The 21262-nt window shown below is 40.6% G+C and overlaps 1 protein-coding gene across 25 annotated transcripts in view; it reads right to left on the reverse strand.

Annotated features, from left to right (window-relative positions):
- The window catches only part of RBFOX1 (RNA binding fox-1 homolog 1), a 2066775-nt gene that overhangs the window by 976257 nt on the left and 1069256 nt on the right, over positions 1-21262 (reverse strand). The window lies entirely within an intron of this gene.

The following is a 21262-nucleotide window of genomic DNA, read 5'->3' on the forward strand; positions in this document are numbered from 1 at the left end:
GCAATCGTTTAAAATAGCACTATGTCTCCACACAAGAAGAGATGTCTTAACATAAAGTTGAGTTTAAAAAGCTATGTGTGGTCTGATCACATTTAAAACTCCTACAAATTTATGGACATAAAGAAGTGAAATGTATGAGTGTTCGCGTGAATGTGTATGTTATTTGTACATATGTAGACACACCTGTAAAGATGCCTTCAGCCACAACAGAAAACCAAATCTGACCAACAATGATCATAAGCATAAAAATACGAAATATGTTTTTAAAATTCCAGGGAAAAAAGAAACATCCCTTGGCTTTCTAAGCAACTCTCAGATTCAACAAGAACCCAACTTCTTTCAGACTTTCTATTCCACCATCCTGAGTCCAAGAGACTTTTGTCCTGAGGATTCACCTCATGGTACCATGATAGCCAGGGTGGCTCCAATCATCAATACCACATCCAAAGCAAGAAGCAGGCGATGGTCAGTGCCACAAAGGATGAGCTCCTTGTGTGGTCATTCCTTTTAAACTGGAAGAAAATTTGCCATACTCCTTCTGGACTACTTCTTAATGTCTCATTTGGCACAACTGGGTCCCTAGGTGCAAAGGAAGCTACAACTTTAAGGATCTGACTTTTCTAGGGGGATATGGGAGGCTAAGTAAGAGGAGGGGACGCTGTGATGACATATACAACTGACAAACCTTACTGAAAAAACAAACAAACAAAAAAAAAGTCTGAATGGGTATGTACCAAAGTACTTCTCCGGCTATTCTTGGATGTGGGAATCTACATGAAGATTAGAGAACATTCCTTAATAATTTATAAACTTGTTAGGTTAAATTTTATACAGTTGGTGTAAACTCCTTTTGTAATTTTTCCAAAGAAAGAAAAGAACACAGTATTCCTAGTTGTGGTTCTGATAACAAATGGTCACTGTTGAGGACCAAAAAATCAGATTTTTATCAAGTTGAAAAAAGGCTTTCCAGTAAGTCTCCCTTTTGAGAGTCTGTTCATTCAGAAAACTGGAGCAGTGACAAAGGTAGTAGCTGGTCATGCTTAATTCAAAGCTGGGTGTGTGTATATGTGTATGAACGTATTATGTATGTATGTATTTGCATCTATATCCATATTTGTCTATTTATGTATCACTGTAAGAACATACTAATATCAGCAATTCCCAAATGGAGGTGATTTTGCACACCAGGGTACACAGTGTGTGTCTGTGTGTCTGTCTATGTGTATACATATATATCCCAGGAGGACAAACACCTTTGCTTAGAGTCCAACTCAGATCTGTAACTCAAGAGGCTCCATTAGAATCAGTTACGATTATGAGGGTCCAATTCACATATATACAACATATGAGGAAGTCCATTAAAAATCAAGTTATTTTTTTCTAACTAGACCTTTTATTCTAAAGTTCCATCCTCATTAACTGTTACCTGTCTCTTGTCACTGAGTTAATACTGATGCAAAGTGAAAAAGGCAGGAACACAAGAGTAATGCTCCTCCTTTGGTAGAACCAGAATTTTTTGCTAGGTGGAAGAATTAGTATCTTGACATATTTAAATTACTCACGTAGGCCATCACGAAGAGGCATCCTATGGTCAAAGTCAGTATGAGGTGTTTAGATGATTCAACGGGAACAGAGCAGTGTTTTCAACAAATGATGCTGGGGCAAATGGATATCCATGTGTGAAGTACAGAAGCCAACCCTTATTTCACATGACATGCAAAAATGAATTCAAAATCGTTCATAAACCTAAGTGTTGAAGCAAGTACTATACGACTCTTAGGAGAAAACATAGGGGGGTAAATCTTTCTGCCTTTGGGGTAGGCAGTGAATTCTTACATATGACACCAAAACAGCAAGCAGATAAAAGAAAAAAAAAAGATTAAATGGACTACATAAAAAAAAAAAAATTTGTACTGCAAACAATTCTATCTAAAAAGTACAAATGCAATCTCACAGAATGGGAGAAAATACTTTCAAATCATATATGTGATAAGAAACTTTTATCTAGAATGTATAAAAACCCTTACAATCGAGTAACCAAAATCAATAATAAAAGACAACCTAGTTTTTAAAATGGATAACAGAGGGGCACCTGGGTGGCTCAGTCTGTTGAGCATCTGACTTCAGCTTAGGTCATGATCTCACGGTTCATGAGTTCGAGCCCTGCGTCGGGCTCTGTGCTGACAGCTCAGAGCCTGGAGCCCCTTCAGATTCTGTATCCACCTCCCCCCTCCGCTCCACCCCTGCTTGGGCTCTGTCTCTCTCTCTCTTTCAAAAATGAATAAACATTAAAAAAAATTTTTAATGGATAACAGAGTTTCATACAAAAAAAGATGCACAAGGGGGTATAGCTGAGTTGTGAGCATTTGATTGCAAAAAAAAAAGATAGACAAATAGCAAATAAGTACATAAAAAGATGCTTAATGCCATTAGTCATCAAGGAAATGCAAATCAAAACCACAATGAGATGCTACTTCATACCCAGTCGAATGTCTAAAATCAAACAGACAGACAATAATAAGTGTTCATAAGGATGCAGAGAGGTTGCAGCCCTCAGACACTGATGGTGGGAGTATAAAATGGTGCAGCCACTTTGGAAAACAATTTGGCAATTCTTCAAAATGTTAAACACAAAATTCCTATGTGACTCAGAAATTCTACTCTTAGGTATATATTCAAGAGAAATGAAGCATGGCTACAGAAATTCTTTTACATGAATATCCATAGAAGTATTATGCATAATGGCCAAAAAGTGGAAAAAACCCAAATGTCTATCAACTAATAATGGACAAATGAAATGTGGCATGTTAATATAAGGGAATATTATTTGGCTACAGAAAAGGGAGAAAATTCTGATGCGTGCTATATAACGTGGAACCTTTGAAACACTATGCTAATTAAAAAAAAAAAAAAAGACATAGAAGACCAAATATTGCATTTTTCTATATATATGAAATGCCCAAAATGGACAAATCAACAGGGACATAAATTAGAACGATGGTTGCTTAGGAATAGGTGTGGAATGGAGTGAGAAGAGATGATGAGTAACTACTAATGGATTTAAGACTTCATTCCAGAATGACAAAATATTCTACATTTAGCTGTATTGATGCTTGTCCAACTTTGTGAATATACTAAAAACCAATGAATTGTATACCTGAAATTTTTTCAATGTTTATTTATTTTTGAGAGACACAGAGAGTCAGAGCACAAGCAGGGGAGGGGCAAAGAGAAAGGGAGACACAGATTCCAAAGCAGGCTCGAGGCTCTGAGCTGTTAGCACGGAGCCTGACACAGGACTCAAACCCACAAACCGTGAGGTCATGACCTGAGCCAATGTTGAATGCTTAACCGACTGAGCCACCCACGTGCCCCTGAACTGTATATTTTAAATGAATGGCTTTTGTGAATATGAATACCAAATGATACGTGAATCTCAATAAAGAGGTTTAAAAAAACAGTGCAGGGGCGCCTGGGTGGCTCAGTCGGTTAAGCGTCCGACTTCGGTTCAGGTCACGATCTCGCGGTCCGTGAGTTCGAGCTCCGCGTCGGGCTCTGTGCTGACAGCTCAGAGCCTGAAGCCTGCTTCGGATTCTGTGTCTCCCTCTCTCTCTGCCCCTCCCCTGTTCATGCTCTGTCTCTCTCTGTCTCAAAAATAAATAAATGTTAAAAAAAAAATTAAAAAAAAAAACAGTGCAAAGATTTGTGTGCATGGACTCTGGAAGTTGTACAATGCACAACCTGAACACACTTAGTGGTCCTGGCCTTTTGATGTTGGCCCAAAGAGTTTAAAAAATGATTTAGTACCAATAATTAGAAAATAGAAGATATCACATTAAAATCTGGTTTTATTTGTTTTTTCTTGGAAAATCAGAAGATCTGGCCCATGAACCCTTCATCCTTACATGTCAACAATCTGCTAGAACTCAGCAGCCTCTTCACCCAGAGCATTCACTGGCCAGTTTCCCACCAGTCTCTTTCGATACCAAACCTACAACGAGTAGTTGGCCATCATTCACAATCACTCATGCATCCTTATATTTCTCATGAAATGGCTAAGGACAAGTGAGACATTTGATCTGGCCTGTCTCCCCAGGTCACTAAATATGGCTACGGGGGCTGTTCCTGTGATTCATGAACTCCACATTTCTGCCTTCAGTTACCAGGCACCAAATCGTTTTTTTATTTGCTGACTGCACCTTCCCGGGCACTTTGTCTTCTCACTAGGCAAAGGATGTGCCTCTATCTGTTCTTGATAAGGCCCCATCATCCCTTATGAACTGCTTCTCCACTTCAGGATGATGAGGACGCCTTCTGTGGGTACAGATGAACTCAAGTGTCCTCAAGCAGTCTCATGTTTCCTGGGTAGTTAATACATATTCAGTGCACACTGCACCATCAGGAGGAGGGAAGCCATAGTCTTCCCATGAGCGAGACTGATCCTTAAGGCCAGACTAAACAAAAGCAGTGGGGTTGGGAGGAGTCTGCGATCCCAGTAAAAAGCTAGGCAATGGGAGACAAATACCTTAAGTGGTCCTGGACATTCATGGACTGTCTTCCCAATGTTGCCATACCTGACATATGTACACATCACCTGTCTTTTTATTTATTAACCAAGTACTCTTACTATGTGGTCCAGTGCTATTGAATGGTATGCCTTTGTAAAATAAAAAGATAAAATAAAATCTTACTTCTTTCAAACAATTCACTTTTCACATTTTTTTACTCAAATAAACAAAATTAGACAAAAATAAAGGAGGATTCTTCTATTTCTACTATAAACTAACAAATAGAAATGCTATCATAAAGAGAAGGTAAGTATAAAAATAAAAACAACCCCAACAAAAACTTAGTTCTGGCAAGATCCCTTTGCCAGCCCAAGGCCTACCTCCCCCTTTGTTATAAGGAAGAGTGGAAAATCTCATTGAAGGTAAACTATAACCAAACAGAAAACTTCCTCTTAAGGTAATCAGGAGGCTTGGAGTGCCTGGGTGGCTCAGTTGGTTAAGCGGCTGACTCTTGATTTCGGCTCAGGTCATGATCTCATGGTTTGTGGGTTTGAGCCCCAGGTTGGGCTCTGTGCTGACAGCATGGAGCCTGTTTAGGATTCTCTCTCTTTCTCTCTCTCTGCCCCTCCCCAGTTTGCATGCACATGCTTGCTCTTTCTCTCTCTCTCAAAATAAATAAATAAACTTAAAAAAAATCAGGAGGCTTATAAAAAAAATGAAAGGCTTATCATTTCCTTGTTCTATGATTCCATATTATTTTAATTCTTTCTTTCACAGCCTAAACTCTTTGCAATGCCCCCTGGTAAACTCACAGTGCACATTAAGCAACACATTTGAGGGAAAACATAAAAATCCACTGGAGCAAGCGGAAGGATGCACGCGAAGGGGCGGGTCCTGCTGTCCATCCACAATCCCATGCTCAGGACACCCACAAGGGATAAGGCTACTTAGCATCTTGCCGTGGTGAGTGGGAGAACTGGAATTGCAATGTTAATGTCCAGGGTAAACTGGCCTACAGAATAAGCTCACAGACCTATTTCATCAGCCTGTGGAGCTCTGTGCACTTGTGGGTGTGTGTGCACATGCGGACTATGAGCTTCAGGGCCAGAAAGATGTGGCAGATTCTGTCACTTAGTAGTGGAGCCTCAGTTTCCCCATATGTAAAGTAGGAATAAACATTCAACGTGGAGGTGAACTATAACATGGATGTCAACGTGTGCAACATCCAGCTGCTCAGGACCCTAGAGGGGAGCCTAATAATTGGTACCTGTTATTTTTCCAGTTCAATTTCCCTATATTGTAATATTTCAGAGCACCACTGGAGAAAGAACACAAAGGAAGAAAATTAGAGAGAGCCATTTGAAATACAGACTTAGGGAGAAGCTTTCTACCCTGTGACCTGTGGCATGTGATTAAACTCTGTGACTCTCCAATGTCATGCACGTGAAACAGTATAGGAAATGTTGTTATACAATTATTAACTACAGAATTAGATAATAAGATGATTTTGAAATCACCCAGCACATAGTAGGTACCCAGGGAACGTGAGTTAATTCTCCACTTGCAGTTGAATCAGTTAGAAATATAAAAATCCAGTTTCACAAAGCAAATGTATTTTCCTGATCTAATTTTCCAAATCCCTTCAAAGGGATTTCTGGGTGGAGAGGCTGATCTGCTAGTCCTACCTTCAGGAGTACGCTTTGTTAGTGCATTTAAAATGTACCTCCTTTATGTTGAATTGTAGACCCTACCTTCTAAGCAATTTTCAAGTTAAACAGAAGAAGACAAATTAAGGAAAGAAACTGAGCAGTAGAGGGAGCAGACATTACCAGAAACAGGTGGGTAAGGACTTTAGTGTCATGTGGTTCAGCAGCAAAGACCAAGACGGAAAGAGGAGTCGTTTCTCTCAACTGATGGAAGCAGGTAGGGCAGTCCCAATGCAAACATAGCCAGTGCTCTCAGCCGCACTGTCACAAATTCAGATGGAAAGAGTCCTTCCTGTTTTTTGCTGAAGGAGCTCTACGTAGTGTATTGAACACACAGTTCCTTCAGTGATAATGCATTGATTACATACTATATAGGGTACCCACTCTGAAATAAAGGTATCCCAATGCAATCATGATACTTACTACTTTACCATCATTTCCACCCAAATATTCGTGCAGCAATCCAATGTTGGCTAGATCTATGGTTGTGACAGGTCTGCACCTGCCAAGCTCATCGAGGTTGAAATGTATGCACATGTATCAGTTACTGACCCAGAGAATAAATGGGGAGCGCACTGCTCCCTGTACTAGTGGCCAAGAGCAAACTCTCAGCCCTGCATCTTACCTGCTATGGTGGGCTGAGGGGTCCCCTAATCCCTGGAACCTATGAATATGTTATGTAAGGCAAAGGGAAGTCACATATAACTAAGGTTAAAGAATCTAAAGTAGGGAGATTACAATGGATTATATCTAACCTAATCACACCCTTAAAGGGAATATTCTCTGGCAATAGGTAAGGCATGAGAAGGGCTTGACTCATCACTGCTAGCTTTGAAGGCAGAGGGAGCCACAAGCCATGAAATGTGGGTAACCTCTAGCAGCTGACAACAATCACTGGCCAAAAGCCAGCAAGGAATCAGGGACTTCAGTCCCCCAAAACACATAGAATTGAATTTTGCCAATAACCTGAATGAACCTGTAAGTAGATTCTTTTTCAGAGGGTCCCAAGTTCCCAGACCAGCTGATACCTTGATATCACTCTTGTGAGACACAGAGCAGAGAATCCACCCAAACAAATCAGTGCCCGGACTTCTGACCCACAGAACCATAAAATAATAAGTTTGTCATTGTGCCTTTAACCCACTAAACTTGGGGCATTTACTACAATAGAAATAGCCATCGAATACAACTATGTTTATAACACTGGCTCACAGACCAGAAAAGGTTTGCAAGCAGGTTTTACCAATCTTCTGTTTAAAAAAGAAAAAAAGGGGGGGGATAAGTAAAAAAAAAAAATTGGTGTTTTTCATGTATAGAGGGTAGTTTGGTATAAAGAAGTCAACTCTCCTTTCAAGGCTAAGTACAGTCCTTTACTCTGTGGTGATATTCTTTCTAATTTTTTGACCTTAAATTGTCTTCCATTTTATGACATTATGATGCAGCAGATGATTGTCTTTATCAGGAAAGACAAAATTATAGTAGTTCTATTTATGCTTTTTGGTTCCCTTTTGCATTTTTATTTATTTACAAATTTTATTTACCTGTGAAATCCTGAAGTCTGAGACCCACTGCTGTCACCAACTAGACCCTAATACCTGACTGACCATTACTGTCCACCTGCTTGTAATCACCAGCCTCTGTCCCATATTTTTCCTTATGCTCTTCTTTCCAGCTTATCTCTTAACTCAAGCAAATGGAAAGCAAAAGCACCTCTCAAGCAACAACAACTGCCCAGACAAGACCTCAAGTCAGCTCAGACTACCCAGACCAGTTTGAGCACAACCCCCGACTCCCGCCTGTGCAGATGGACCATGGAATAACCTCTAGAATGACCGATGTTTACCTTTACCTCATTTACCTAAAATCCACACAAGGAGAAGCACAGGCCTCACAGAAGCATAGGATACGTGATGTCTGTATAGACATGTTTCCTTAAGGCGCATCCGCGATCTTATGTCCATCTCTACATATGACGACAAGGACCCCCTCTTTAAATAATCATCCTAACTCTAAATAAAAGGAACCTATTCACCCTTGCTTGAGGAATCATGGCTTTGGAAGTCATTCCCCACGATCTTCTTTTTGCTGAATATAAAGTTTACCTTGTGCGATAACTCCTCCTGGTGGATTTGTGACTCACCAAGGAGGAAACTTACGTTAGTTTGGTTACATTGCCACACATCGAACACTTTCATCTTCGAAGCCAGCAGTTGCACAAATGACAACCCAAGGGACACAAGAAACAGTGACAAATCATTTGGGGCACTTGTATACTAACTTGTCCATAACCTTCATCCTTCTGTTTAGGAAAATGGGTAGACCTGATTCTACAAAATCGATATTTCCTCAAAATTATGGCTCCAGAGCATTTTGGATTTTGTTTGAGAGCATGTGCACTTATGCGTATGGGTCTGTGTGTTGGTATAAGGGTAGTCATACCTCAAAGTAAAAGATAAGATTGGTCTGCCATCAAAATGCTATACATTTATTCGTTCATTCCCTCATTTATTCATTCAACACATATTTATGGGGTACCTACTATGTTCCAGGAACTGTACTAGGTCATGGGAATTAATGATGAACCAAAGTAAAGTCCTTTCATGGAAGTTAAAATCTCATAAGGAAGACAAAAATCAATGATTTAATCTCACAAACATATGCCAAACCAAATCTGTCATCAATGCTAGAAAAAAGAGCACCTGCAGCCATGAGACATCTCATTGTGGGGTTTCATGTGGTCTGGCTAGAGTGTCAGAGATGACTTCCCTGAGAAAATTATGGCATAGCAAGAATCTAAAGAGCGAGGGAGCCAACTAGGCAAAGCAGTGAAGACAAGTGTTGTTTGCAAATACAATAATCCTTATGTAAATGCACACACACACATTCTGAAGAGGAGAGTCAGTGTATCCATTTTTTTTTTTTTTTTCTTTATGTGGAGCTATCTATGCCAAAAGAGGAGAAAAGACCTGAACTACTAGCCTGGAAACCTGGCTTCTATTCTCAGTGTTTTAGTATAAATGTGTCTGGTTTTGGTTTCCTCGCTTCTGAAATCTTATAGTGGGGCTCTACGAATTCGAAACCCTCTTTAACATCCTCAAAATCCCCACACTTCTGAATCATCATCGTCATGCAGAGAAAAGATGAGCTGATACAAATAATGATGACGATGAATGGCAACAACTGATGGTACACTTACTCCGTGACAAGACACAGTGTAAATATTTTCCATCCATTAGCTCATTTAAGCCTCATAACAACCCATGAGATACATCTGTGTGGCAGTGACTGGCATGGCTCAGTATCACTGTGAACTCTCAGCGTCCAAACACACGGGAGGAGTGTAATTCCTGACCCTCCGTGGTAGCAGTACCATGTGAGCTGGTGAGTTGTGAGCAGAATTACTGTGTGCCACTTCTTGGCTGAGCATGAATTTTGGCACAGTACCCTCCAGAAAACTCTTACCCCACCGCTAATGTGGCCAACAGTAATTTAGGTGGTGGCTATTTCATAAGTCTGAGTCCTACAGTATATCTGACAAGGACCATAGCCCATGTAGTTGATGAAACATAACTTCGGTTATTTGAAGCTACTGAACTATGGGGTTGTCACTGCAACATATCCTAGAGCTTACCCTGTGTAGCACACAATTATATTCAACTGCTTCTTTTTTCTAAGATGTTTTTTAAAGTTTATTTAAGTAGAGGTGCCCTGGTGGCCCAGTCTGTTAAGCGTCCGACTTCAGCTCAGGTCATGATCTCGTGGTCCATGAGTTTGAGCTCCACATCAGGCTCTGTGCTAACAGCTCAGAGTCTGGAGCCTGCTTCACATTCTGTCGCCCTCTCTCTCTGCCTCTCTCCCACTCATGCTCTATTTCTCTCTTTCTCAAAATAGACATTAAAAAAAAGTTTATTTAAGCAATCTCTGTACCTAACACGGGGCTCGAACTCATAACCCCAAGTTCAAGAGCCACATGCTCTACAACTGAGCCAGCCAGGTGCCCCTTTATCTGATTCTTACACATGCCAAAACCACATTCAGAGAGGCTACATAACTTCGCAAGGTAATGAAAATGATTACGTGGCAGGGCCCACATTGGGACTCACAAGTTCTTTCATCTAATCATTACACCAAGCTAAATGTGCGGATGCATGACCCATTGTGCCACGGGTTACTTCTTAGAGTTGTGTGATTCTTGCCATAAAAATGCACCCAACAGTATGGCATACATATTCCTCCATCATGGAACAAATGAGAGCGCTAAATCAAATACAACCATCCCAAGACCCTTTGAAGATAGCTAAGAGGAAGTTGAGGAAATTTACACCTGCAGACACTTCCCCTTCCCATTCTCTAGAAAGATTCCTGGTATGCATGTAAATATCCTCTGAATTCAGAGATGAAGAGGCCTCCAGCTAGGCACAATAAAGCCAATTTAGCTTCTTAAACTGAAACTGCTTTGTGAAATAATCCTGTAGAACTCTCCACTAAATGAGTTAGAAACTAGTTGCATGGGGCTTTCATTGAATTTACTTGTAAGAGCTATATAAAGGACAATTGTCTCTGAACCAGGTACATCAAATACAGGCCTGCTACTGGGTAAAAGCTTGGAATTCTACACCACCTACACACACAAAGAAAATTAGCTTTTGATTGAGAGGAAGCACTATTGAAAAACCCCAGGGGAGGAAAAAGAAACAACACAAATGAATGACACCTACAGGCAAATCCAATGGTTGAGGCCATTTGACTAAGGACTTTCTTAGTCTGAAAGGGAGAGAAAAGAACAATTTCTGAGATCATGAAAGATAATCGAACCAAATCAAAGGAAAAGTAGTCACTCTTGAAATTCTAAACAAGGAGAGTTTAAATATGCCACGTGGACATAAAATAAAAGTTCTCCACACTTCTTTCTGAGTATTTAATGCTGGTAAAAAAAAAAAAAAAAAATGGCAACAAGGACTCAACCCTTTCTTCTCTTGACTGTCATTATTCCAGTCGTCTCTTTTCTCCTTCCTTTTCTTTCTTTACTTTATTTAAAGATCCTCAGCCAAGACATAGGGCTACTTCTTAGTCTTCCAAACACTGTTTGAAAAAAGGGCGTAAGTTGTAACCTCAGGCATAACTGAGATTTTTCTCCACACTCATGATGTAGCTACAGGTAGACTTGTATCATTCTCGCCCAGTACCGTCAAAGTGTGTTCTCTTTTCTGGCAGCGGTATTACAACTGGGTGTCATGGTTCTGCTGAAGGGGATACAGCAAATATTTGCTTTGATTTTTTTTTTAATGTAAATAAAATCAAAGAATTAGAAATAGACTATTTCATTACTATCAGCCTACTAACCAATTCACATAAGGATCTTTAATGGGTGAACAGTTGAAGAAGAGGATATTTAAGTAGTCATGTGAGAGGTAAGGGAGACGATTCATTTTCAGAAATACCAAATAAAAGCTGTGCAGTCTAGTTAACAGTGGGTTTACAACCTATTGGAAATATGTACAGCCCCTTCCCCTCCCCCCCCTCACACACACGCAAACAATGGGGTCCCAAACCCTTAGACACTTCACTTCCTAGTTCTTCTTCCCCTCTCCATTTCGTGGGCTTATTTACATGGGCTTTGCAATGAGCATGCACCAAAGAACAAAGGGAGGAGGGACTGAAAGTCTCTGCGTCACCTCAGGGAATGTACATTTGTTCCAATCAGCCTACGTTTTGCTTTCACGTGAGCATAGGTGACCTCTGGATAAGGATGTAAACTCTGTGGTGCTCAGCCAATGAGGAACCAGGAGAGGGACTTGTAAGGTAGGAGATAAACTGTCTGCTGTAACTGCTCTGAATGTCCCTGTCCATCAGACACCAGCTCTTGGAAGAATGTTGATCAAAGCCTTGCTTCACTGTGCTCACACTCCCGGGGTCCCTCCTTTGATTGGGTTGATGGGTTTATTTCTAACAGTCTCAAAGGATAGGCACACAGATTGTTTCCTAACCACTGGACTAGTTTATCCTGGGGAAATCTGCCAGTTACCAAGTGATCAACTTTACTGTCATCAACAGTGGGGCGACATGACATGAATTACTTCCAGATAAGATGCAGTGGAATACAGCTAGCATCATTCATGTAGTGCTCATGAAAAAATGGCAAAGCTGAATCTAAACATATAAATCCTGATTTTTTAAAAATATTCTGCAAGGAAATAGTCCAGGATTGTTCAGAAATGTCAATATGACAGAAAGATTAAGAAAAAATTGGTAGGGGTACTTTTCTAATATCAAAGGTGAGAGAGAGAGAAGACAAATGTAATGCATATATTCCTTAATTGTATCTTGGATTACAATAATAATAATTGTATCATGGCTATGTAAGAAAATACCCTTGTTTTTAAGAAATGTATGGTGAAGTCTTTAGGCATGAAGTATCCATGGCACCTGCAATTTTTAAATAGCACAAAATACATAGTGGGGAGGGAATAAGAAGAGAAGGTCAGTGTCACAGAATGTTAACAATGAGTGAGTCTGGGTGAATGGCATATGGGTCTCCACTATACTTTAAATTTTTCTGCAGGTTTGAATGTTAAAAGTTTAGAAATAGGGGCACCTGGCTGGCTCAGGCAGTGGAGTATGCAGCTCTGGATCTTGGGGTATTAAGTTCAAGACCCATGTTGAGTACGGAGATTATTTTTTTTTAAAGTTTGGAAAGAAAAAATACTTTTTCCTTAAAAATCATTTTTATAGTTTCTACATTAAAAGCTTGTATTATAGTAAACTTCTAGGTTTTGCTTGTTTCTTGTAACATTAAGACTCTTTGAAGAAACCTTTTCCTCTTTCCCTACGATCAGTTCATATGGTTATGAAGAGTCTCATGTAAAACCCTGCTTCTTAAGATGGGTGAACACCTCAGGTCTGGCCAGGACTTATCTTGCACCACTGAAATTTGGTTCTCTTTGCCACCAGGTTCCTGAGCTGATGGAATGTAAGTTTGCACCTGTTGGTAGCGATCTTGCTATTTCTAGGAAACAGCCTAAGAATACAGCCAATACAGAGGAATGTATAATTGTGAGAGAACATACTCCTGGCAACACCCCCTCTTGTATCTTGATTCAGCCTTACTCCCAACCTGCTATATATCTAGATGTTTCAATAACATAAGACAATATTTCTTTTTTTTTTTTTTTTAGTCAATTCAAGGTGGATGTATGTCATTTACCACCAAAAAGGTACCTGATTAATAGAAAGAGTAAAAGGAAGTTACAGAGGTGTGATACACAAAATTATGACACATTGGAGATCACTACTGGGTTAATCTATAGTGCTGGTTTAACTCATGTATGGGCATTTTGAAGTAAATGCTTCTTCCATTATTGCTGCATAATAAAGAATACCCTTGAGAATGGAGGGTGGTCTGTTAAAGAAAGTTGTTCTCACATTTACCTTTCTGAGTGAATTGGGGTTTTCCTAATACTGTCCACTGAACACACATACAGCTGCCTACAGCTGCCATTATCACCTGATTTTAAATGTCTAAATATATCATAACAGACTCATTGCTTTAAACAATGGGGGTATAAGCAGACGTTACAAATTCCCAAGTGAAATATAAATATTTGCTATCAAATATGGCTAATACCTGTTTTACATATTGTAGTATATAATTTCACGTGTTGGGGAAAATGTATCCCACTGTGTTAAAAGTGAAAGCCTATAGTTTGAAGCTATCTGTAGACACTTTAATTAGAAGAGAAAGAATTATAGACAACCTCCACTGCAGGATAGGTCTACAATACTCACAAATACCTATTTTATACAACTTCCCCTGAAATTCTCAGCATCAGTGTACAGACTTCTACCCGAATTGTCAGAGCATCAGATAAAAAAAAAAAATCTACATTAGTTTTACAGTGATGGCCAGCAAGGGTGGTTTTGCTCCCTTTGAACTGCAGCAAAGAGATGCATGATTATACGAGCACACATTGATCATTGTGAGCATTCACCATTGTTTACTGCATTATTCCTGCACAGAAAAAGTTTGCATCTTTGATCTAACATAGCACAATCAAAGGAGTGGAAATGCCCCATGCAGACTATTGTGGGGAATTAAAGAGAGCTCAAAGTCACAAAGGCAAGAGCCTTCCAAAACATGTCAAGATGAAAAATGGGGCTTGAAACACTTATTTTAAGTGTAACATGGGGGGGGGTTGTCTATGATTCCATTCAAAAGGGATATGGAATACAAGTCAGTCAACCTTAGAATTAAAATTGAAATAAAGTCAAAGTCAATGTCAAGCAAGAAAAAGATTCCAAAGTTTTCAAAAGCGTGAAGGAGCTCCTCATGTAGCAACGTGTGTAGTTTAAATGCTGAATGACTGCACTGTAAAAATATATTTTCCTTCATAAACGTGTGATGATAAAGGTGTCCTCTTCTCTAAGATAGGACACATGATGACTGAGGGAGGTGTTTAGGAAAAACAACCCAGATGATGCTAGGATAACATGGCACTGCCACAGAATTTTTTTTTTTCTCCTTTGCAGGAGAAAGGCAACCATTAAGGTTCTGACCATTGTGAGTATTTAAGGCATCTGGAGCCTCTCCCTTCTAAGAGGCAGAAATGACAGGTACAGAGCCATCATCAGGTGTCACTCTGCTTAGGAATCCTGTTTGTTGGCCCTTTTGCTTGAGCCTAAGTACTTGATTCCACTTTAAGTGAGGCAGAGGGAAGTTACCATACTTATCAACACAGAGCATAATCCTTGCCTCAGGAAGGGAGATAATGACCAAACACCCTCCTTTGTTGTTAAAGCTAAAGCCCCGAAGGTGAGGGATCTGCTGGAGGCTGCAAGCAAAACCTTTCTGGTTTGCCTGGACCCCTTAGGGATCAACACTAGACCATCCCAGCCAGGGAGGGGAAGGATTCTCACCTTCCAGCTTCAGGTAGGGGTCTGAGAGTAACGAGGGTGCTCTATTTTATTTTTATTATTATTATTATTATTATTTTTTTACTTTTTAAGGTTTCTTTATTTATTTTGAGAGAGACAGAGACAGCATAAGCAGGGGAAGGGTACAGAGAGAGGGAGAGAGAGAATCCCAAGCAGGCTCTAAACTGTGAGTGCAGAGCCTGATGCAGGGCTCAAACTCACAAAACCATGATTTCATGACCTGAGCCAAAATCAAGAGTCCGAGTCGGATGCTTAACAGATTGAGCCACCCAGGCACCCCGGGGGTGTTCTATTTTAAAAGGAAGTAAGAGGAAACAGAAGAATAAGGCTTCTTGTTGCCCTCACATACATGTCTCATTGAAGTCAAAATAATGGATGTGTGGTTTGATCACATTCAGAATGCCACCTTTGCTGGGCCCAAAAACTCCCATCTCACAAGATTGTTGTTATGGTCTATTGAGAAAATAGATGTGATTACACTGGGCACAATGCCTGCCCCACAGTAGGAACACCCAACACATAAAAGGAAGACAAGACTCAGTTATGTTTCCTTCTGAACAATCTTTCAGTATTTGTGATTTATTCACTTAAAAAAAAAAAAAAAAAAAGGCCCTAAACTCAGGAATCCCAAGTTTAAAAAAAAAAAATCATTGGTGTTTTTATTTTCAGTTTATAGCTTTCTCGTTTACCAACTGGACTGACAGTGATACAATCGCCTTTCTTTACAAACAAGTGCAGCCAAACTCATTAGCCTTTAACATTTTCCAATCTGATTATTTGTAGATTCCCCTACTTTTCAATGAGTAAATAAAACAAGCTGGGAATGAAACATTTATTTTGGCATCACACCAACCTAATTAAACTGCAGTTTCATTAGGCTGTAGCAGGCTGCTGAAAAATAATGTAATTGACCTATTAAAAGTTACTACTTTGGTTCAGTTTTCTGAGCTGCCAGAAATTACACTGTGATTTAAAATGCCTAGTTACCTTGACAAAACCAGCCAGAGAGCACAGAAGTAAGAGTTACAAAGAATGGAAAGAATCCAATTAGAAAGGAAGCAGGTAACAAGATGCTCTCCCCAATCACAATTACTTGGAGGAAAGCAATAAAATGTAAAATGGAAGCTAATCAAGTTCTAGTTATTTCCTCCATTGACTCAATGTTGTTCATACCATGGGAGCAAGTGTGAGATGCTCTCCCAAAACTTAGCAGTAAGATGGTTTAATGAGCCAACAATGGTTTATTATTCTACTTGTTTGGTATCAGCAGGCCCATTGCTGGAGGAATCCACCCTTTCCCAGTCTCAGACCAGGAGTTTGAGTGCAGTTAAGCGGGCCTCACACAGCTTTCCAAGGGCGGGGCCGCAAAGCCCTCCAACCACACCCTGGTAAGTCCTCTGGCTGAGGGAGGCAGCATAGCCCAGGATGACCAGCCTGCTGATGAGAAAGACCAAGGAGACCAGCTTCACCAGGAAGGCGGGAGTCACCCCACCCGCCTTGTGGAAGGCCGAGGGGAAGCTGAGCAGGCCGGCCCCCAGCGCAGATTTCGAGAGGACGAAGATAGCGCCCGGCGAGGACAGAGAGGGGCTGGCGGCCGCGGGAACTGGCTTCTCCTCGAGGCCTGGGCTGCCAGCCATCGGTCCCTCCATGGCCCCAAAACCCGACTTCAAGGTCAAATAGTTGTCAGCCATCAGGGACAGGGCTCAGGCTCGCACCAGCTGGTTCAGCGGCATTTCTTGGGCCCCACTGGTGGAAGAAGGAAGGTTCTAGCTGTGTGAGTGCTCCAAGCCACCCAATCAGAGTATCGCATATTCTGACCACAGTGACTGATTCCTTTCAGGACCAATCAGAACTTTTCATGGGTCTTCTACTAGAATGACCAAGAGAGGAAATGTCTATTGTCAGGCTGGTTTTCTGAATGGAGAATACCTGTCTCTATCGGTAGCCATCTGCCATCTTGGAGGGAGAACTCACCTGAGAATGGAGGCAACTCCGAAGAGAGGCAGGGTGAGGATGAGTGGGAGACAGACCAAAAACAATCTCTAACAATAGTCCTTCTGATACCATATTTTTACCAATATTCCCTGCATGCTTGGAATGCATCTCTGTACTAGGCGGAGGCCATCTTAGAATTTATGGATGAGTTCCACTGTTTCCTTCACCAGATGCCCTTCTTAAGACTACTCTGATCACCTCGTTCACTTATTCATTCATATATCCACTCATTTAGTATGTTTTACTTCCCCAGTGCATTTCAGGCCCTTTGCTAATCATAGAGGAAATAGAAAATGACGCACACATTCCAAAATGTTACAAAGCTTGGATTTGACTGGTTATTAGTAAGATAATCATGTGCATTAATACAGAATTACATGGTGCGGTAGGAGCATTTGAGGGAAGGTCTAATTTAATGTAGGACTGTGTAAGTCAGGGAAGGTCTCTTTGATGAGGTGACAGGGATATGGGGATGTGAAGAATGAGACATGGCCAGATACTGAATGGGAAGACAGCAGGATAGAGTAGTGCTCCTGGCAGAGAAGCAGAATGCAACAGAAGATCAGTTAGAACATTCTCAAGAGGGGTAGAGTGACATGAGGTGAGGCTGGAGAGCAGCAGCAGATCCTACAAATCTGGGGAGAAAGGGGATGACTACATTCTAATGCCAAGAGAAGACATTAGAAATTGTTATCACCCCACCATCAATACATAATCTCTCTCTGGTGATGGCATTTTGCTGGTTCACGTGTGGTACTTCTTTAAGGATACCCTGAAAAAACTAGAGGTGTTTTGAGAAGTGACTATTCTGACAGTTGGGCAAATATTGGCCTAAGATGTCACAATTTAAGTATTACAATGAATTTCATAATCCATGATTGGGGATGTCCAGGATTGATGGGTTTAGGACTTTTTATCCACCTGACTCTATCAGTAGCATTAGACCTCTGAGTTCCAAGGGCATTCAAATTGAAAGAAAAAAAAAATTATTAGTTCGAACATTTCAAGTAGCAAAGTCAAAATTAATAGCTGCTTAATTATATTTCTCCAAAATGCAGTATTATGTCATCATCACTAATTGTTAGATTTAGGATTCACAAATATTTTATGACATTGGAAGACAAATTGTATGCTGTTTTTTGCCTCTTATAAGAATTTCCAAGTGCATGGGACAAATGCTGAGAAACAGTAGCCAGTCATGAATTACTGAGTTAATTCACTTTCATAGCAAGAATATAAAAAACTCTTTCAAACTTATGCTGTATTAAAATTGTGTTATACATCAAATTTGGGTGCACTGGGGTGCCTGGGTGGCTGAGTCAGTTAAGCATCTGACTTGGGCTCAGGTCATGATCTAATGATTCATGGGTTTGAGCCCCGTGTCAGGCTCTGTGCTGACAGCTCAGAGCCTGGAGCCTGCTTTGGATTCTGTGTCTCCCTCTCTCTCTCTGCCTCTCCCCTGCTTACACCCTGTCTTTCTCTCAAATAATAATAATAATAGTATTTAAAAAGAAATATAAACTTGGGAGCACTTTAATTAATAGCTTATATCAAGTTTTCTCAACCTTGATATTTTGGGCCAGATAATTCTTTGTGGTGAAAAGGGCTGTCTTGGGCCTTACAGGATGCCTAGCAGCATCCCTGGCCTTTACCCACTAGATACCAGTAGCAATACCTCCCCTCCCTCCCCCAAGTTATGTGACAACCAAAAATATCTCCAAACATTGACAAATGTCCCAGGGTTGGGGCAGGGGGGAAGGTGTGCAAAAATACCTCTGTTGAGAATGATTGGCTTTTATGAATGTCTGGGGCAAAATAAACCCTTGAAATGTCTCTGTGTCAGATATATAATCCACAATTGCATCCTGGAGGGACATAACACCAAAGTCAAGAATCTGGGACACATACCCAATTTTTACAAAGTTTGAGAGTCTCCGGTAAAAACCTACCTTTAGTTCCAGGTGACCTCTATAAACCCAGCTGAGAGTCCCTCATTAATGAGCTAACCAGGACACATGAGGGAGGCCTCATCAGCAGCCAGGGAATCAATAGGTCACCTGTTTATGAGAAGGCCGTGTAGTATTTTCATAGAGAGGCAACAAGACTGAAATGGGAAGATCGATATCTGCCTTCTGCAAGGGAAGGGCCTGTCCCTAATCAGCACTTGCCCGTTGTTTGCTTCACCTCCGCTAGACCGTCAGGGAACATGGCAGAGCTCTGAGGGGAAAGGGCGAGCCTTCTTTCCCAAAGTAGCAGTCCACATGACCAGGGGAGGGAGTTCTGTGCCAACTGCCAAGATCGAAACACCAAGACAAACAGTCCACAAGGACGCTCATAAATAACCACCAGCTCTCTGCCAAAGAGGAAGGCAAGAGTATTGGGTTTGTGTTTGACAAGGGTCCTCAGGAAAGCAAAGGGACAGCTCCTGGGCAGGAGATAAATTCTAATGCACAGCTAGACTTTGCAACCCACCAAAGGGACAGCTTCTGGAAACACCAACAGAAGAGGCTTCATGAGGGATGGGCATGGCACATAGACCACTGCACTTTCAGGCTCTAGCTGTGAATTAATCAGCATGCTGCGGAAGGTAGGGGTAAAGGAGGGGAGGAAAAAGAAAATGAGGCTGGAGAAACATTTGGGGCATCCTTCTAAAATCAGATTATGTCTAAAATCAGACACTCTACATCAAAAGCAAAACATACTCTTTAAATACTGCCTATGCGATTATCACCTCTAGAGAAAAAAAAAGGCAAAAACCCAGATGAGATGCCCAGGGGACTGTGGCTCTGTTCATTTTAATTCTCTTCCGTTAAGAATTCAATTCCATTCAGTCATCAGTGAAGACTGTGCGTGTTTGGAAGCACATAGGCTTTGGGTGTAACAAAACATGGGTTTGAACTCAGCTCTAGTACTGAATCAGCTGTGTGGGTCCAGGGTACTTAGCAAACCTCACTAAGACTCAACTGGTCTTGTCATGTCACTAGAATGTAATGAGGAGTATCCTCATTACATTCTAGTGCAAGGAGGTAGTCCCTACCTTATAAGTCTGTTTGGGTTTACTTTATTGATATTTATATATTTGGGGTGACTTTATACATCTCACAACAAATATTTAGTAAAGAGAGGTCCCTCAGTACTGTCCTTATTACTCACCCTTCCTGTGACATTTCTGGTTTGGAGGGATTGAGAAAACACGTAGTTATTTCTTTGTCTTTATCTGAATCATTATGAATGGGACCATAAGGGATTATGTCTCAGGGGCTTTTAATCTTGCATGATGTTTATTACTGTGGCTTTGCCTATTGGTGTGGCTTAATGCTCAACTATTCACTGACCACATAATTAGGAGGTAGCATTCCTCTCCAGAAAATTGGCATTGCTGGATTGTGACTCAAAATTACCTGAAAATAGTTATCAACAAGTGAAGCAAATCAAATTTGTGATGACAAAAGTCAAACAATGTAATTCCATAACAGGTAGACATGTCCACAAACCTTCACATAGAATTTGTGCTCTAAAGAGGAGTGAGGGTGATAAGTTTGGCAAAAAACATTAAAAGATACTGAGGTAGGGGCACCTGGGTGGTTCGGTCGGGGGACGGTCTAACTCTTGATTTTGGCTCAGTTCATGATCGTTCTACCCCTCCCCTGCTCACTCTCTCTTTTTCTCTCTCTAACATAAAATTAAAAAAAATAATAATAAAGATATTGAAGTAAAACCAAAGTAGATGAAAAGACATTTCAGTAACCTCATTTCTGAGCAAAGATTTTTTTTTTTTTGTAAACGTATATTATATTGAATGATTTTGTCATTGTTGTCTATTTGGTTTTGGTCCTAATAAAAATCTGGGAAAACTGAACTGAAATAGGAAAATTCTCTCTTTCTCTCTGTTTCTCTTGCTCTCTCTGTCACTGTCTCTCTCTCCCTGTCTCTTTCTCCTTACTTTCTCTCTCCCTCTCATCCTCTCTCTTCTCCATAGCTCTCTCTCTCTCTTCTGTCAACTTCTGTCTTCTGTCTGTCTCTCTCTCACAAACCCCATAGCAGACATACATCCATTCAACACACTATTGAGGTTCAGGATAAAATGTTTTGTGCTGAATAAAACGCTGAATTTATTTTTAC

This window comes from Leopardus geoffroyi, chromosome E3 (assembly GCF_018350155.1).
Source record: "Leopardus geoffroyi isolate Oge1 chromosome E3, O.geoffroyi_Oge1_pat1.0, whole genome shotgun sequence".
NCBI lineage: Eukaryota > Metazoa > Chordata > Mammalia > Carnivora > Felidae > Leopardus > Leopardus geoffroyi.